Source organism: Lepisosteus oculatus, chromosome 13 (assembly GCF_040954835.1).
Source record: "Lepisosteus oculatus isolate fLepOcu1 chromosome 13, fLepOcu1.hap2, whole genome shotgun sequence".
In the NCBI taxonomy this organism is placed as follows: Eukaryota; Metazoa; Chordata; class Actinopteri; order Semionotiformes; family Lepisosteidae; genus Lepisosteus; species Lepisosteus oculatus.
The window spans coordinates 15312402-15329996 of record NC_090708.1 but is presented as its reverse complement, the minus strand read 5'-3'; the positions used below and the strand labels follow the sequence as shown (position 1 = coordinate 15329996).

Below are 17595 nucleotides of genomic sequence, written 5' to 3'. Positions count from 1 at the left end.
AAAAAATCAATTAGTTTACAGAAAAATGATGAGTGCTGATGTACTGAAAGGCCTACTCTAATCATTACCTGTACTTATATTCCATGAAAGGATCTCTCTAAAAACAAACCGGGTAAGCCGTATTAATTGAATTGATGCTGTTGAAAAAAATACGAACATTTTATATTAACTGTTTTTGCTTATTAAATTGTAGGATTTGCCCCCAGCATAGAAAAAAAAAAACTAAGATTAGGCGATATCTTTAGAAAATCATATATCACCCTGAAAAGTGCTCATTATTGATACAGTACCAATACAAACTGGACATAAAACACAAATATCCTTAAATGTAAGTAGTTGAGCTATTGATGTTTTGTTATTAAGAAAAAAAATAATAAGGTTTATTAACTTCAAAACAATATATAAATAATTCTTCTGATGTACATTGTGTGCAGTGCTTCTCCTCAGATTGTGATCTTAAAACAACATGGTTGTTCCATACTTCAGTTAGAAATAGATGTGCTGTCAGTTGGTATTGTCAGATCAAACTGTTTGCAGGGAAAATACTCTTTTGTGATGATCTGTACAATATCGCAGTCTACACACATGTACTGTTTAATGAAACACACACTGTGCCAAATGTACAACTCGAGCTTTACATAGTGTCACTTAATAAGTGAATAAAGCACAGGAGCCATGTGCTGTCTTTCATTCCCTGGGGACCGTTCCTATTTCCAATCATACTTCTCAAGGAAGCATTTAGATTCTGAACTTACTGATCCTATCTTTGCAGGATCTCTGTTTATCTCATTTCCTGGAAACAATTTTATTAAAACCCAGAGCTTTAAGATTATCAGGGGGTGACTTGAAGTTCCCTTATCATTTTTTTTTTCATTTTATATTCCTCACAGGCCAAACTGTCTGTATAAAAAAAACTGTTGACTTCTGTGCAGTGATAAATATGAAAATATACCCAGAGACATTAAAATACAACAAATGCTATTGGCTACAATTCTCATTTAATGCTACTCACCATACCTTCATGAACGTAGAAAAATTGTTGCAAATAGCCAATTGCACTATAAAATTCCACATGTGCATGATTGCTTAAATCCTTGTTGTCCTGGGCAATGAGTGAACTTCAGAGTCAGAAGCAGAGTGTATGACTTAAAGTAGTTTTGCTGCTCATGACTAGGAACAGTCCTAGACTACTTCACCGATATTAACATGATGTTGCAGAGGACGAGGGATAGGTGCAGCCTACAGAACCAAAAATAAAAACATACAGTAACATGTGAAAACATAAACTAGTTGGTTCACATATAGAAGAATGCTCCAAGCACTTAATCAGCAAAAAACTTGTTCAAACACATGTACAGTAGTTGTGTTATTATGTGTATTGATCTACTTTGTTCTTCCATCAAATGTTTTGAGGCACTAAATAATTTTCTTCTTGCACAGGCTCCTCATATCCTTTGCGGTAATTAATCATTTATTTAGCTGCCGCAGTCTAAATTTGACAAGGTGGTTGTCAGTAAACACTGGAATGTAGGACCAATCCTTGACATGTCAGTTTTTTGGTCTTTGGCACAGCTAGTCACTACTTCCTAAACATCTGTAGCAGTAATCTTCTTTACAGTAGGTCTGCATTGATAAGCTCTTCTCTGCCTACAGCTGTCCTCTATCCACTAGCAACAGCTTGCTCCTCTTTTTCCCCACAGCACCAGATGTGCTTTGCTCTCCAGCATCTCCACCAGCTTCTGAAGTTGCCTGCAAAACGACACTGTTAACTTAATCAATTCACAAAGTCAGATGATAAATGTATAAACAGCCCTCAGGAAGGTTATGGCATTACCAGCAATCCTGTGTGGTCTGCAGAGTCAATACAATGCCATGTTTTGAGGAAGTGCTAGGATTAATTTTTCTGGTTGAAAATTTATTCAAAGTCAAACTTACCTTTTAATGAAAATGGCTATTTAACTGAAGCGATCTGAGTGTAACAAGGCATAGCAATGTGGGAGTGGGAGGAGCTGCGGTGAACACCGATAAAAGTCGACGCCCCCATCTGAGGGGTGGAGCCACCGGCGTGAGGACAACGAACCCCCCCCCAAAAAACAACAAAAAAGTAAATAGAAATTCTCAACCGGAGAAATCGGACAGGAAAATAGAAAATAAAATGAAGCAAAAATGCAGCTTTGCGCTAGCGCCACAATCTCCTCTGGAGCTGTCGTTGGAAAGTTCTCCTCTTACTGGGGTTTGCTCGTCGCTCCGGGGTGGTGCTTAAATGTGCTCTTAAAGGGCCCCCACAACTGGGACTCGTCCTTAATTAGCCAGAAGTAGTTCAAGTACGTAGCTGTGTCAGCATGCGTAGGCTGCAAAGGAATAAGTAAAGGTTAATTTCATGCTAAAAAGAGAAGAAAGAAACGGAACGTTTCGGCTGTGGAGTTTATGGCGCCTGAAGAAGGCTCCACAGCCGAAACGTTGTGTTACTTTTCTTCTCTTTCCAGCATGGAATAAACCTTTACATGTTTCTTAATTAGCCAGCACAGCCGTGGTTACTAAGGCAACGCGTCGCCATTAATCCAGGGCTCTGCCTCAACAGTGATCACATTCTCTTGTCATGCCACAAAGGAGTGCCCCGTCCAGGAATAAAACCATCTAGCTACAAGTCTAGTGTCCGGACCACCATGCCGCACTGCTAATTAGACGGTAACTCCAAGTGATTTCTGTTAATAACTTTTACATAAATTGCTTAAAAGAATGCACTTACTAACCTTATTTTGCTGATAAGAAAAGACCTTCAAGGTATATGTTTATTGTTTTTATTTTCTTATCGGAAGAAGTAAGTTATTTCACCCTCATAACATTTAAGAACTACACTTTGCATTAGATATAGCTAAATTGTTATTTCGAGTGTTTCGGGCAATTTGCATATAAACAACTTGCTAATTGCTATTGATATTTCAAGAGACAGGCTGACTCTGGTTATGTATGGAACAGTTCCAGTATTGTATTGTATGTGCCGTTTCCCAAGTAGGCTTTAATTGACCCTGAGTCTGAATAGATATTAAAACACATCAGTGTGGCTGAATCAAGACAAGAATGACTAAATGCCTCAGGTAAAAGTAAGAAGCAATTCAGGCTAGATTGACAGTTTCCATAGAGGCAGAGTGGTACAACTTAAATTGTACTTGATTACCCTTCCCAGATGACAGTCTGGCTATGTAACTATTTCACTAGGTTTCAACACCTCACATAATTCAACATTTTTAAAAGTCCTGGAAGTTTGAACTGGAACTCGACTACTTACTGTAAGAGCAACATGGAATGGGTAAGGGCTCCTTGAAATTCACGAGGGATAAAGATTTCCTTCAGTACAAGGTCTGAATTACTTAATTGAGCAATTTGCTTCTTTTTTTTAAATGAACATTTTCTCCCTCTCCTTCTTAAACCTTTTAAGATGTCTAGAAAACATGAAGTGCTCTGCATTGGAAGGATTGGTATAAACCACCGCAAACTGAAACTTGTTGACTTGAGAAGACTTTGAGAGCATTTAAGGGGGATTGAAGTATGCAGACTCCTCAAAGGTACTGACATAGTAAACCCCATGGACTTCTTCAAGATCAACAATAAGACGGGAGCTGAGAGAAATAAGTGGAGACTAAAGGGGACTGAGACTGACTGAGAAAAGATGCTGAGGCACCCAATGCTGGTGAAAGGCAGGTGACTTTGCACTGTCACATGTATCAATGTGTGAGTGGCACGACAGCACAGTGGTTAGCTTTGCTGCTTCACAGTGCAGGGGCTCTGGGTCCAGTTCCTGGGCTGCTGTCTGCCTGGTGTTTGTATGTTCTCCCTGTGTTTGAGTGAGATTTTACCTGGTACTCTGCGTTTCCCTCCACAGTCCAATGACATACTGGTAGGTTAATTGGCTTCTGGGAAAAATGGCTCTGGTATGGGTGTGTGTGTTGGTGTGTGCCTTGTGATGAGCTGGCTTCCAGCCCAGGTTGTACCCCACCTTACTTGTCAGGATAGACTTCGCTTCCCCCCATGTCCCTGAATTGGAAGAACCAGTTAGATAGATGTATTCATTTAAGATGTGATGTACAAGTGGTACTGAGACATGTGAGAAATGCTAACAAAGCAAAGTGTGAAGATAACTACATGTTGGGCATATATGACCGAGACTATAATACATTACAACTTAGATGGTACAATCATAAAAAACAAACTTGTATTATTGGTATCCAGGCAGCTGGCTTTGAAGTATGTCAAAGTGATCAATGTAAATATGAAGGACATCCAATAAAGGAATACACATAATTTACTTGGGAACATTGAGTCAGTGTCCTGACAAGTGGAATCATATCAAAATGTCATTATACCCACACAGATTATTCTGGTGTAATGCAGTAGTTCAATAAAATGGGAAGGTAATTGCCTCTATTAAGACATGTGGTGTGAAACATAAAGGGGATGAATTGGGGTAGATTATAAAGGGGATGGATTGAGGTGGTAAAAAAGCCCTTTAATTCTTTAAGTCTTGAAATCGGCCACCCCCAGTCTGCAGCTGTTACTTCTTTCTTAAGATGTCAAGTAATATCTGAAATGCACAGTATATGCAACATGTATAGATTTATCTAATGATTGGACATTGACCATTGACCATACAGTATGAACAGATTTTCATCTGTTTATCCCTTATCACAAAGCTCCAGATGGTACAAAGTGGGAGAGAGAACACATGACTTCCCTAAAACTGAACGTAACTGTCTATTCCAGGGTCTCAGAGGAAGAGACAGTTTAGAATGGCCAGTAAAACGTAACTTGCTTGCCTTTGAGAGGTCAGAAAAAAGGAGAGCACCCAGCAAATATCGACAGAAACACAAGGAATAAATACAAGCATATAAATGCAGACATACAGTATGAGAACAAAATTGAACCTTAGACCCTGAAACTGAAAGGCAAAAGTGCTAACGCACACATTTTTATATCCTATGTAAAAAAAAATATACTTTTATAAAATATGGGGGAAATTCAAATTTCACATAGATTTTGTTGGTCTCTTGTCAAATGTTTGTGTTTGCATGTTTTCCCATACCAGAAAAAAGTGACTCTTTGGTAATGAATGGATGAAAGTGAATTAAGGATTATGGATATATCTATTGGCAGGGTTCTAGGACTCTTCCTGTAATTTGAGGTGAAGGAATGACTCGGTAAAAGACAACAGGAGTTAAATAAGGCCTGAAGTTGTTTTAAAGAGGGAGACATATTTGTTATAACTAGGAGCTATTTTAAAGGCACAAAAACTTTCCACCTTCTGAAAAATGTATTCGACTTTTATTACATTTATTTAATTTTTCGGCCTGTCTATACATTAAGATTCTAAACTAATCCTTACAAGCTCTGAACATCAAATAAAACTGCTGGTAACATCTCAACAGTGCAGACCTGTGTTAAAATTAAAGGACTACAAATAAAAAAAATGTTTGCAAGATACTCATTGAACAGACAATTTCATAAAATTATAAAAAAGATGCAGTGTAGTAAACCTAGACAGATATAATATGTTCATACTAAAGGAACAAAAGTTTTAAAACTATTGAACAATCTAAATTTATAATAAAAAGCAGTTTTAAAATAGCAGGGTCTGTGTAACATTCTGACTAGAAGATTACATTATTGAGCTTAATATTCTGATATACAAAATAATCAATAATGCACTTTATCCATCCATTTATTTTTGCAATTTTGCTTTAGAATATTAAGATACAAAATGTTTCTTTAACATTTATCCCTTCTTCTGATTTCCTGTTGCTGGTTACATGAAACTGAGAAAAATGTGACTATTCCTTTGGTATGATTTGTGTGTGTTGATTGCTCCTCATAAATGCTGCAATCATATACAAGACAATTTGATGATGGAGCATTTTGATGATCACTTTGACATTCTCCAAATAATTTGCAATCACCAAAAGCTATACTTTTAGCAACACGTTGCAATATTAGAACTGCCAATTATGACACAGTGTAAGCATCATCTATTTTTTTTCTTTTTGTCAAAAATAACTTTGTGTCCCTGTCTCTCAAGGTGTTTTTCCATCTGATTTATTCACAGATTCACAATTATATTTGTGCTGGAATTGCACATATGGACTCCTTACTTAGAAAGAATATTTGTTAACTGTAGGAGAAAGGTATATGGATGAGAAATGAACCCAAGAGAATACGGATATGGACTAGACATGAAGCTGAATTACAGGGAAAAAACATTGCTAGAGTTTGTAATCTTCTTTGGATCACAATAGTAAAGAATAGGGCTCTTCATACTGAATTGGTCCATGCCAAAGCCTGGAAAGTACAGTATGTTGAAAACAATAGTTTATTTTAGCCACTGAGGAATTGTCCAGCTTCAATGATGTGTTTTTGTTGTTAATTGTCTTCTGTATTTCTGATGTACTGGCTGGATTTGGTCAACAAACATATTTTGTCCCCATGGCAGATCTGCCTCTGAGATAGATGTATTATCAGGTTTTTGCCCAAGACGTAGTACTCCTCACAGAAAGATGATGTGCCCTCATTCTATGCTTATCGACAAGAAATAGTCAATGTCAAGTTCAGAAATCTGAAAGGGAAGCAGTGAGTGAATGAATGAATGCTGCTCCAATGTTGTGCACAGTGTTCATAGACCTAAAAACTGATTTAGGCATTGGCGATAAATAGTGACATGTTAATAGTGATGAAAGTGACAATGCTATGCAGCAGTTCTCAGAGTGCTGAAAATCAGTTATACAAATCTCTGCAAAATAATGAAAAATGTTTGTGAATGTAAGCAGCACCAATGGCAGTGCAATAAAAGTCCCCCCAGTGGGATAACATATCAACTGAGGTGAAAGGCTGGGAGAGACGTGCATCAGTGCAGAGGGAGAATGGGATTATTTTACATAACCCGGTGCTGTGGTAGGTAAAATGTGCACAGTACCGCAATGAGGGACTCGACAGATGTAAACATTTAGAAGTGAAAATCCTACAAGCCAGTCTCACTAAAGAGAGATAGGATGAGGCTGTCGGTTGCAGGAAAGCAAAGAAGCACTACATTTGTTTTGCACAGGGCTGCAAACATTTTGCATTTTAAAATACTGTATATCCATGCAGATAAAAATAAAACATGTTACATTTTACTATAATTACATTGATTTTAAGTGACTTGATATTGTTTAAAATGATTAAAGGAAATGCATGAGCAATGCTCCTGTAGTCATGTACCACTGAGTATGTGGTGGGGATTTTTCTATATTATTTTCAGAGCTGGAATTAATGATTGAATACACCCTCGAAAAAATCCATTTATTTCCCTTTAATCCTTTCTAACATGCATTTGGTCTGAGCATCAAGCTGTGGTTGGCATACATAATATATCTGTTTGAGCTGTAATTTAAATAGAAGGCTGCTGAGGAGGTAGTTTTTATTATATGCATATGTCAGTTCTGCTTAAATTCCATAAACAGAGCCCACAGCTATATAGAACTGGCCATAATTGAATAAGAGCTGTCACTGTGAAATTTTCAAACATCAACTAAGCATAATTGGATGAGTCCACGTCAGGTTTACAGTTAAAAAAAATTGCAGTTTGCCCCAAATAATAAACTCATTGCAAATATTCTTGCACTTCCTATCGGGGGGATTTCCAGTTACTAACTGTCTGACATTCATTTAGACCTGCTGATCATGGTGCGGCAATGTGTTTGAATAGGTATGCTGTAAAATAAATTAAATTCCATGACTGGCTTCTTATAGTTTTCAGATCTTCAAGGAATACCCTTCCTTTACAGAAATACTCCTGATACAGGAGCTACAAACTGAATTGGATTTAGAGGGGAAAAACCCAGAGGAAATCAATATAGCTGTATTATCATAAGAGTTGTGATAACATATTGAATTTTTAAGCTTTTGTATGCTTTGGGTGGAATTTGAAAAATATGCCCTATAATGAGATCTGCAATGTCAACATGTATCGGAAGCAAAATTACTCCAAAATGATATTTTGAAGGATCATATCACAGTCACTATCTCCAGGAAGTTTTAATAGTCCTCATTCAAAATTTTATGAAAGAGTTCAAAAGTACTAGAGCAAGCATGATCTTCAGATTCTGATATAGTTTTCCCTACAGTCCACTGAAAAATTCTAAGGCCTATTAGAATGTGTTTTTTTTTTCAGATAAAAGAAAGTGGGTATCATTAAAATAAGAAATCTACAAACTTTTCATAGAAAAGTTTTCTTGTCCTCCTTCAACCAAGGTTTAATTTAATCTGCTTCAACGTAAGAGGGAAATCATTAGTGACATTTACACTTTGATATTTCAAATGGTGTGCCTGTCCTTTTTATATTTTCTTTTAAGAATAATATTATTAAAAGATCAAAAGATGAAAAGTTAACAACTCATTACCTAAAAGGGAGACATCTGCTCAGTTGGTTTGAAACAGAAGAAAGAGATATAAACATGTCATCATGAATCCTGTACTGTTACTGTATTGTATGAAACCTTAACCACTTAAAAGAAAACGGGCCCCAGTTCAGACACAGTTACTGTATACCTACTTCAGGAGGTTTGTTTTTAAAAAAAACTAGAAAATTGAATGTTTGAATATACTCTATCATCCCTGACAAATTGAAAATTAATACTTCAAATGACAGTGCTGTTTTGAGTGTTTTTTAATAGAAATGTAAATGTATTCACAAAACATAAATGTTATAAATCTTCTGAGTATGGAAGAAATTGCATGTCAATCTTGAAAATTGAGTAAGTTTCTCCTTATGATGGGCATATTTAACCAGAATAACTTTAATTTAGATTCGCAGAAATGAATGTGTGCGCCTGATTTAAACTTTTCCAATTCAGTCCTACTGCATAGAGAGACAACCTATTGAAAGTCAATAAAACTATTCTCAGTAATACGATAAATATGAGATACATAATTTAATTGAATAACAGCTAACTGGTGTTCTAGTACTTAAACAATATGAATATTGAAATGTTTTAGACTTGTTATATGACATTAAAATCACAGCTACACTGTGTATATATACAGTATATATAAAGTATATTGACAACTTACAGTATAATACCATGGTTATGTTACAGATGTGTGAAGTCTCACCTTTCCCCAGACTCCTGATGGCTTTGTTAAAATACTAACGCAATACAGAATATCTAAAACAGATTATACTACAAGCACCTTCTTTTTCAAAATGGAAGAAAAATCATGTATTGCTCTGGATCATGTGATACAGGCATAAAATAATGACATCTTTAGATAAATGTGTTAAAAAAATCATGAAAAACATTGTATATTACACAAATGGGATTACAGCTTTATGTATATTAAGCAAGATAAGCTTTTTCATAACCTACATTCTTTTGTAACTCTGCAAAACCATACCTTAACATTCTTAAGTAGGATGCGGTAATGTTAAATTCAGGAAAAAAATAATTTGAGGAATTGTAGAAACTGACTATCATTCCTCATTATTAATAAAATATTGTATAGCAAATTCTCCATCTAAGGCCAAAGCATAACTTTTTTTTAGTTACTTTTAGTCTTACATCTGATAGCAATCTGAGGTGGACAAATTAGAGGTTCAAGTACATTATATTTTACCTTCTAATTTGTGGTTTTGTATCTCGTTTGGCAGCACATGGCCCATGAAAGATTTGGAGTGCTCCAAATACCTCCATTTTGGACTGAATCGAAGTTTATTACAAGGAATGTCAGCAAGTGTGACAGAACTGAAACGTTAGCTAAAAAGCTTGATATAGATTATACACTTGGCAATGCCAATGGCCGTCCTCAATCATACTTGAGCCTGGTCACAATAAATTATTGCTATCCCTTTTGTAATTGAAATAACAAAAAAATGCTGATAGCAGCACCCAAGTTTAAAGTGCTCAGTTCTGAAGAAATATTTATAAGCATCTAGAAGCTTCTAGTTTGCTAAAGGCTCTTTAATAATAAATTGAAAAAGCTTTTGAATTCTGCAAACACATAGTGTAACACTTTTTTTTATTTGTTCTCATAGGAAGGGATGAGTAAAATGTGTATGTTTATGATGTTTGTTTAAGAGGTGTTCAATTTTATGAGAAAAAAATGTAAAAGAGAAAACTTTTAAAAAGTACTTGAGTGAAACGTGTATATGGTTTGCATTTACATCATCTAACATCTTTTTATGAGTATACAAAAGTCTTATTTGAAATATACAGTAGTGCATGTTTTTTTCCTGAATACTCCTAAATCATACAATCCGTACAATGCAATTTTGATCAATTGCACATGAAGCTATGACATGACATGAAGACCACACTTGAAGACCACATAAGGACTAGACTTAATCAGAAGCTGATTAGAATGTTTGTCCGTTGTAAATATTATTGTCTAGTTCAAAATGCCTGTGTAATCGCAAACCACCAACATGCCAAACCAACATTCGTGCTGCATCCTCAGCCTTTTGTGTTATTCTGTTATACAGACTCTTATCCAATCAGTCATCAGGAAGGCATAGACGCCTTATAACGTAAAATCTTTGTTAGTGGTTGCACGGGAAAAGAAAATTAGAATTATACTGCTTTAATTTCCAATCGCGGGTTCAGAGCTTGAGTTCGAAAAGCTTTTTGTATATTCAGTAATAAACAAGGTGGAGTCACTTAGAAAGTAAAGATGAAAGGTTTACAGTACAGTATGTGTGTACAATATATGTACAGTATATATCTTTACACATTACAGTGAAGGCATGAAACCAGGGATCTTGCAAAATACCAAAATATTAAACTGGAACCAAATATTTAGTAATTTTGTGAAATCCCTTTAATGTGATATATTCACACAAACAACATGTATTAGTGATACAATTCGAAATTTATTACTATAATATTATAGAATTATAGTAAACTCATGATAAAACACAGTCATCTAGGGTTAGTAAACTCAGTGTAACTGTAATATACTTCTGTTATTTAATATAGATTAGTTATTTAATGCTGACTTAAGAGTACCATATGTTTTGTAAAAGTAACCATTTATTTATTATAGTTTAAGTATTGATTAAAGTGGTTTACTTTTCTTACTCCTATTGTCTATTGTCATCCTCTAATACTGTTGTACTACAGTTCTTTCCTGCTGTTATACAGATAATCCAGCCACACCTTTGCACATACCACAAACAGTACCTGTGTCCTTTGCCCGACGAAAGCAAAGAGTGAGTAGCACATGGTGTATCTGTACTGTACTGTATATCTCTTAATCCACTAATTTAGTTACATCCTAATAAATGCCATATTTGGCAGACTCACATATCTGAGGGAATGGCAGCACAGCATTGAAGATAAGGCTACCCAAATCCCCCCCACTATCATTAGGAATGACCAACGGTGTTGCTACAATGGGGTAGATGGGGTGCCAGGGGGGATGTGAGAGAGATTCACAAAGGAAAGTCCTGGATTCTAAATTTAGATTTATCCTTCTACCCAAACTCCTGTTATAAACTCAATTTGTGGGCGAGCTTGAGCATGCAAACAATGGAGCAATTTCAAGATAATATAACTACAGTAGAATTAGAATAGCTCCATGGTTATTTTAAAGTTTTTTAAGAAATTTGCCTTTTAGATGTTTGCTTGTTGGTATATATAAAAAAGAAAATAGTCAATATCACACAATTACAGTTTCAAACGGAAAGTTTCAAACGGTAAGGACTGCTTTTTTGATGACTTGTCGGGGGAAAAAAAGTTTAAATCTCAGCATAAATGTTGAATTTTCTTTGGCTCTTAAGTAAATTTTAAAAGCTGGAAAAAATATTAAATAAAGAAAGTTTTTTTTATTTAAATTATTTTATGACATGAGAAAAAAAACTTGAATAATTATTAACAAACTAAACTCAAGAAGTTCACACAGCCAGAAAGTGCTTTAATATGCAAATCTGGATGACCTGCAGGATGTCGTGCTGTGCAGCCATCTGTCAGCTATAAAATTATATTCAGTGGAGCTGACAAAAGTAAACCAGCCAGCACAGAAGCTGAACAACATCACAGATTTTAGTTTTTTTACACTTTGTGTTCATCTTTGACCTCCGTATGGTACGCTCCCTAACCAAATAGGTGGAATGTTGAAAAACAAGGAAATATTGATTACAACAGATTGAGCAAAGTCAGTGTAAAAGGGGCATAAAGTGGCAAATGTTCTGCTTCCCAATTGTCTTAGTTCTTTACTTACTGCACTGTGAAAATAAAGGCCCACAGAGTGAGTTTGCATTGTTAAAAGGTTGTAGATGGGGATAATATACAAAGGTCTCGAGCCCATTTTAACACTGAAAAATTGGTGCAGGAAGCACCATCAGCCCACAGCTAGACAGAAACAACAGGGTAAATTACTGGAAATCAGAGTGTATTTTAATGAGAGAGGCCTTTGCTTCTGATTTTGTTTTGTTGTAGTGTCTATCAGGGGAAAGCATTTAACATTTTGTTTTGTAGGCCATGGATACAAAAAGAACAGTATAGTAGAATAGTATAATAAACAGTTTCAAAACAGATACTGCTGAATTATTTTTGTTGAAGTGTTTGCAATAGGACCACAGTTTTACTTCTCAGCCAAAGGACAGAGCAATGCTCTAGAAAAATGCTCAGAGTAACACACAGTGGATCAGAGGCAATACAGGAGATTGAACAGGTAACCTCCCGATAGTAAGCCTTTTACCTTAATCTTTGTGCCACCCAGCCTGTTACATCTGATATTATCTTGTAAGTCCAATCAACTCCCATCAAGATGATTCATTCGTACTGCTTGAACTGAAGGCAGGCCACTATTTTTCAAGCTTTAGACAAACTTGTAAAGGGGATGAGAAATAATGCCAGCACAAGAAGTTCCTTTGCATACCAGTCTCAGGAGAAGACATCAATCGCTTTACAAACATGTGACTTGGCAAAACGTACATTGACTCAGCACTTTTCCTGTTTATACAGCAATATATTAGTCAGAAGTCAAAAGAGGTGGAATGTTCTGAAAACGATATCCTACTACCTATTCCAAGTGTCACTTATTTTACTTTGCTTTATAAAATCTAAATGGAAAAGATAATGGCATTCCTATATTTCATCTATTTTTTTTCCAGTCCAATTTCATGCTTTCACTGTGGTTTAGCTTATTAAAAGTCAGTGTTGAGTGCAATACATACAGTAATAAAAAAACACATCCCCACACTGGAGAAAAATAGCACTGCTGTAAATATCAGATAAATAATTAGCTTATCCAGTCACAGTTGCTTCTCTTTGTAATGTAAAGTAGGTGAGTTCCTGCAATATGATTAGATTAGCTTTTCAGTAAACAGTAATTTCACCTCTCACAGTATTACCAAGAGGTACAGCTTGATAAGACTACAATAATTTCATATTCTTTGCTATATGTGTCATTTGTATTTTTCATCTTTATCATTCTTTTATTAATATAATAATCAAGTTAATGAGATTGTCATTTTTTTTTTCAATAAGAACATTTTTGGTCGTTAAGCATATAGTTTAACCCAGGGAGTTCTCAACATTTTCTGATTGATGCAGCCTTTTTCAAGAAAATAATTTCAATACACATCTATATGTTAGTAAATATTGTAAATAACACTACTATTAATAAGCAGATATTGTATACAGACGCAAGAGGACCAGTGATATTCTATACTGCAAGATTTTAGGTAAGGTTTTTTTTCTGGGGATCCCTAAACATTCACTGAAAACCCTCAAGTGCTCCCATGTCCTTGATTTGAAATGCTTGGCTTATTATAATTCAAGCACCTGAGTCCTCCAGCATTACAGTATATCCATACAAATATTAGAAATGTTACAAACCAGAGGAGCCCATTAAACCCATCTTACTTGTTTAGTTTGTAGTAGATTATTGATCAGTTTCTCATCTAGCTGTTTCTCGAAAGAAGACAAAGTATCAGTTTCAACAATATAGTTAGGTAGCTTGTTCCAAATCACCACTATTTTTTTGTGTGACAAAGTGCCTCCTGTTCTCAGTTGTAAAAGTAGTTTCTTACAGTTTCAGCTTGTGTTCTCTGATTTGTGTTGCACTGAATATTTTGAAGACCAACGAGTTGACTTTGTGAATGCATTTTTTGAATACATGAATCAGGTTCTCTTGCAGACTTCTTAACCTCTCTCAGGGCTAAAAATGTTCAGCCCTTTTATCCTGTCAGTGTAAGATATACTCTACTTGTAAGGCTGGGAGTGCATCTGATTGTTTTTTTATTGACTTATTACAGAGCAGCAGTATCATTTATGTAATGTAATAAACAATATTGTACACAATGTCCTTAATGAGATCTTCCTACTACATTGTACAGTTCTAACTTTGATAACATTGATTTAGTAACATAACTTTGAAATATAACATCAATTTTAAATTCTACTCTGTTGACTATCCTAGCCGTCTGCTTGCCTTTTTCATTGATTACCCACATTGTCATACATACATAGATTACATAGATTATACTTATAAATAGTTAATGTACTGTGAATCTATAATGTAGGCATCTCGACTTTGGGTACAAAAGAAATATTGACTTTTTTGTTTTAATTTGATGTGTTTAATAAATAAAGCCCATGAAGTTTTAACATTTGGTTACGTGAAGCAGTTTTCTTTTCGGCATTACTAGGCCTCACCTTGTTTCGTCAGGATGAACTGGATAATCAAAGGGTGGTTTGGGCAATCTGGAAGTACACAACATTTTAGGTAAAATACTCATCTGAATCAGATGTGTCTATTTTACACCCTAACATCTGATTGATTCAAAGTCAATTCATCTTTTAATCTTTGAGTTAATTGGTTGGGACTTAAAAACATCAATGCAACATTACAAGAAGATTTCAATAGCCAAAAAAACAGGCTGTAGCTCCTAAATTACCAAAGAAAAGGACGTTAAGCAGCAAAACAGGAGAGATACAATGGGAAGCAATCATTTCATTTCCTTAAGTTTGAAGGTTCCAATATTGTTAACAATTCATTTACATGGAAGAATGCTGTAACCTTTACTTTAAGCTGCATGTCTTGCTACTAATCACAGTTACCACTGGAGAGAAGATGGGTGTTTCTGGTGGCATACAGGAATCCTCATTAGGCCAGAATCGGACAGACAATTACTGGCTTAATCCTTTGCAATAGTGCAGTGAACTCAATCTTCACCCTTGGAGACCAAGTCGATATGTAAAATGGATTAAGTTGATTCCTCCCCATCACTACAGTAAACAGTTCCCTTTAATTTTGTGTTGTGAAGTTATTTGACTTCTCTCCCTCTTTATTCAAATGTGTAAATTAAATAAACTAATATACTGTATGTTCATGCCGTGATACTGTACATGTTGTATAGTAACTCTGGAACTGGAATTCATGCCCTTATATTGCGTACAGATTTGGCATGGATATTTTTAAGCAGCTTCTGCTTGGCACTGAAATCCTGCAATCATTGAAAATAGATAATTTCCAAAACACTGTTAATACGTATGTGGGCGTGCTGTCCAAGAAAATATCCTTCTGAGACTGCTTCATTATATATCAATCTCTAGCAACATTTATATGAAATGACCCCAGGCATCCGTCATTCTGAGAGACATCAGAGCTTCTTTTCATTAAGATAAAACCATCCCTGCCAGGTGTGCTGGATGCTGATTTTTTCCCACCTCACTCTGTACACAAATCTTTAACCACTTTGCTTTACAAAATCTTTTAAGTTTCTTTTATTGACTCCTCAATCAAAATCTGGCTGTGCACAATTTCAGAACTCAAGGTTCTCCGAAAATGTTTTTTTTTCATCTTAATCATTATTTGTTTTCCAGCACTGAATTATACATTTAGTATGCGAAGCACTGAGCTCTGTATCTGCCAGCATTTCTCCTTTGAAGCTGCTTGCAATTTACCTTGTTTTACAGAAATTATATTTTTTTTTACAGTCTCAAAATCTAAAAGCAGTATGATATAAGATTTGAAGCCTATCAGCTTCCAGTTTTCTTAGCTTGAAACAAATGTGCTCTCTGTAAGCTGTTTTTAATAGCCTTCCTAGTTAGCATGCTCGCATTTCCATTCAGCAGCATTCTCCAAGTGACACGGAGCACAGCAATCAGAACCTCATTACCGACAGCTACCATCTAAGAGGAGGTCTGACGTGAGAAGCTTCGATCACAGCAGTATTTCTGCTGGCGGTGATTTCGCTCTTCCCAACATTCACAGTGAACGTTAGTTCAGAAAACCATTGTGATTTGGCCTGGGAATCCACAATCAACACAATGTTATAGAAGTCCCACAAGACAAACCAACCTGCCATATGTTCATTCTGCCTAATTATTAAACTGCTGCCATGTAAATGAAACATGGAGGGGTTATTATTGCTGTTCAAAAATGAATTCATGTTTTTTGACACCTATGTATCTTCCTTCTTTAGACATGTTTTTGTTGTCTTTATTTTCCCAATAAAAATATAATAAAATGCTCACCTCATAAAAGTACAATCTCCTCTCGGCCATCTTCCTCAATGTTGCCGATTTCTCTCTAAAGAATCTTAATTTACAGCCCAGCTGCTACAATGGAACCCCCACATAACAAAGCTTGGGCTGGAAGCAGCACTTCAAGCCTCCCATGTCCCCCCACTGAATGCAAGCAGTCTGAAGTCCCCTATAAACAGTATCAAGACAGGACAAGTTCCAGTGATGCCAAGCGAGGCAATGTGGGAGGTTTCCCTCACAGTGCCAACAACTGTTAAACTGCAGCCAGACCAGCCAGCCAAGTCCATTTCTGCCGCTCTGAGGGGTCCAGATTAGAGTCACCGTCCAGCAAGGTAACTCACTGGGAACAGGGAATATCCTTATTTAGACTAATGGAAAAACAGACTTGTTTCCAGAACTTAACTACTGGACATTCCCAAAATGTATAAAGATATGCCCACCGCGTCTCCTACACAGAGTGCACACAGGGCACTGGAATCTAGCTTCTACTAGGAGTCAAATAACGATGGAAAGAGAGGAAGGATTTATATTATCTAGAATATTGTCTGAGAAAATGGCCACATATATAGTACAATGTTCAAGTCCCCGTTTCAAATACCACAGCCAAGAGTTGATCCTGTATTAAGCCAAAAATTAGAGTAAAGCAGTTCCCTTATATTCATTTTGTATTTTATTCCCTTTGCATTGGGAATACAGATAACTCTGCCAACCCCAGGGAACACCATTGGCATCTGTTGTAGAACAGAAACATACGTATAAAAAGGCGATCCCAAAAATGTGTGTTATACTAATTGCAGGTTCCAGAATGAGTGAAGTTGCCTTTGTCACCCCAGTGTGAAAGAGAGAAAGGAGCATTGCCTGTAAGAAGTTTGTGATGATGAAAAATAGGACAACGAGCATGCCATGTCTCCTGCAATTTTGTTAGTCATTCTGCTGAATGCCAAGTCTTAATTAATTGTAGAATTACAAGACCGAGACAACTGTGTATCTCCCTATATGCAGTACAGTACGTGGCATAGTGAAGAAGTTTGAGAAATCTGTTTTAATCATTTAATTTGTATTTTATTGTTTCGTAGGATTC

The 17595-nt window shown here is 35.9% G+C and overlaps 2 long non-coding RNA genes across 4 annotated transcripts in view; both read right to left on the bottom strand.

The window, feature by feature from the left end:
- LOC107079138 (uncharacterized) overlaps positions 1-16708 on the bottom strand; it is a 41520-nt gene extending 24812 nt beyond the window's left edge. For both annotated transcript variants that reach the window (XR_001480098.2, XR_001480099.2), the window contains exons 1-2: positions 16506-16708; positions 14682-14729 (exon numbers count right to left, since the gene is read on the bottom strand). This is a non-coding gene — a long non-coding RNA (uncharacterized lncRNA). The remainder of the gene's footprint in view (positions 1-14681; positions 14730-16505) is intronic.
- LOC138242197 (uncharacterized) lies at positions 1451-2416 on the bottom strand. Of its 2 annotated transcripts, none has more exons than XR_011191445.1 (2): positions 1936-2416; positions 1451-1762 (listed from the first exon to the last, which is right to left on the bottom strand). It is a non-coding gene; the product is annotated as an uncharacterized lncRNA (long non-coding RNA). The 2 variants fall into 2 exon arrangements; XR_011191446.1 differs by having other exon boundaries at positions 1451-1749.
- Positions 16709-17595: the final 887 nt, after the last annotated feature.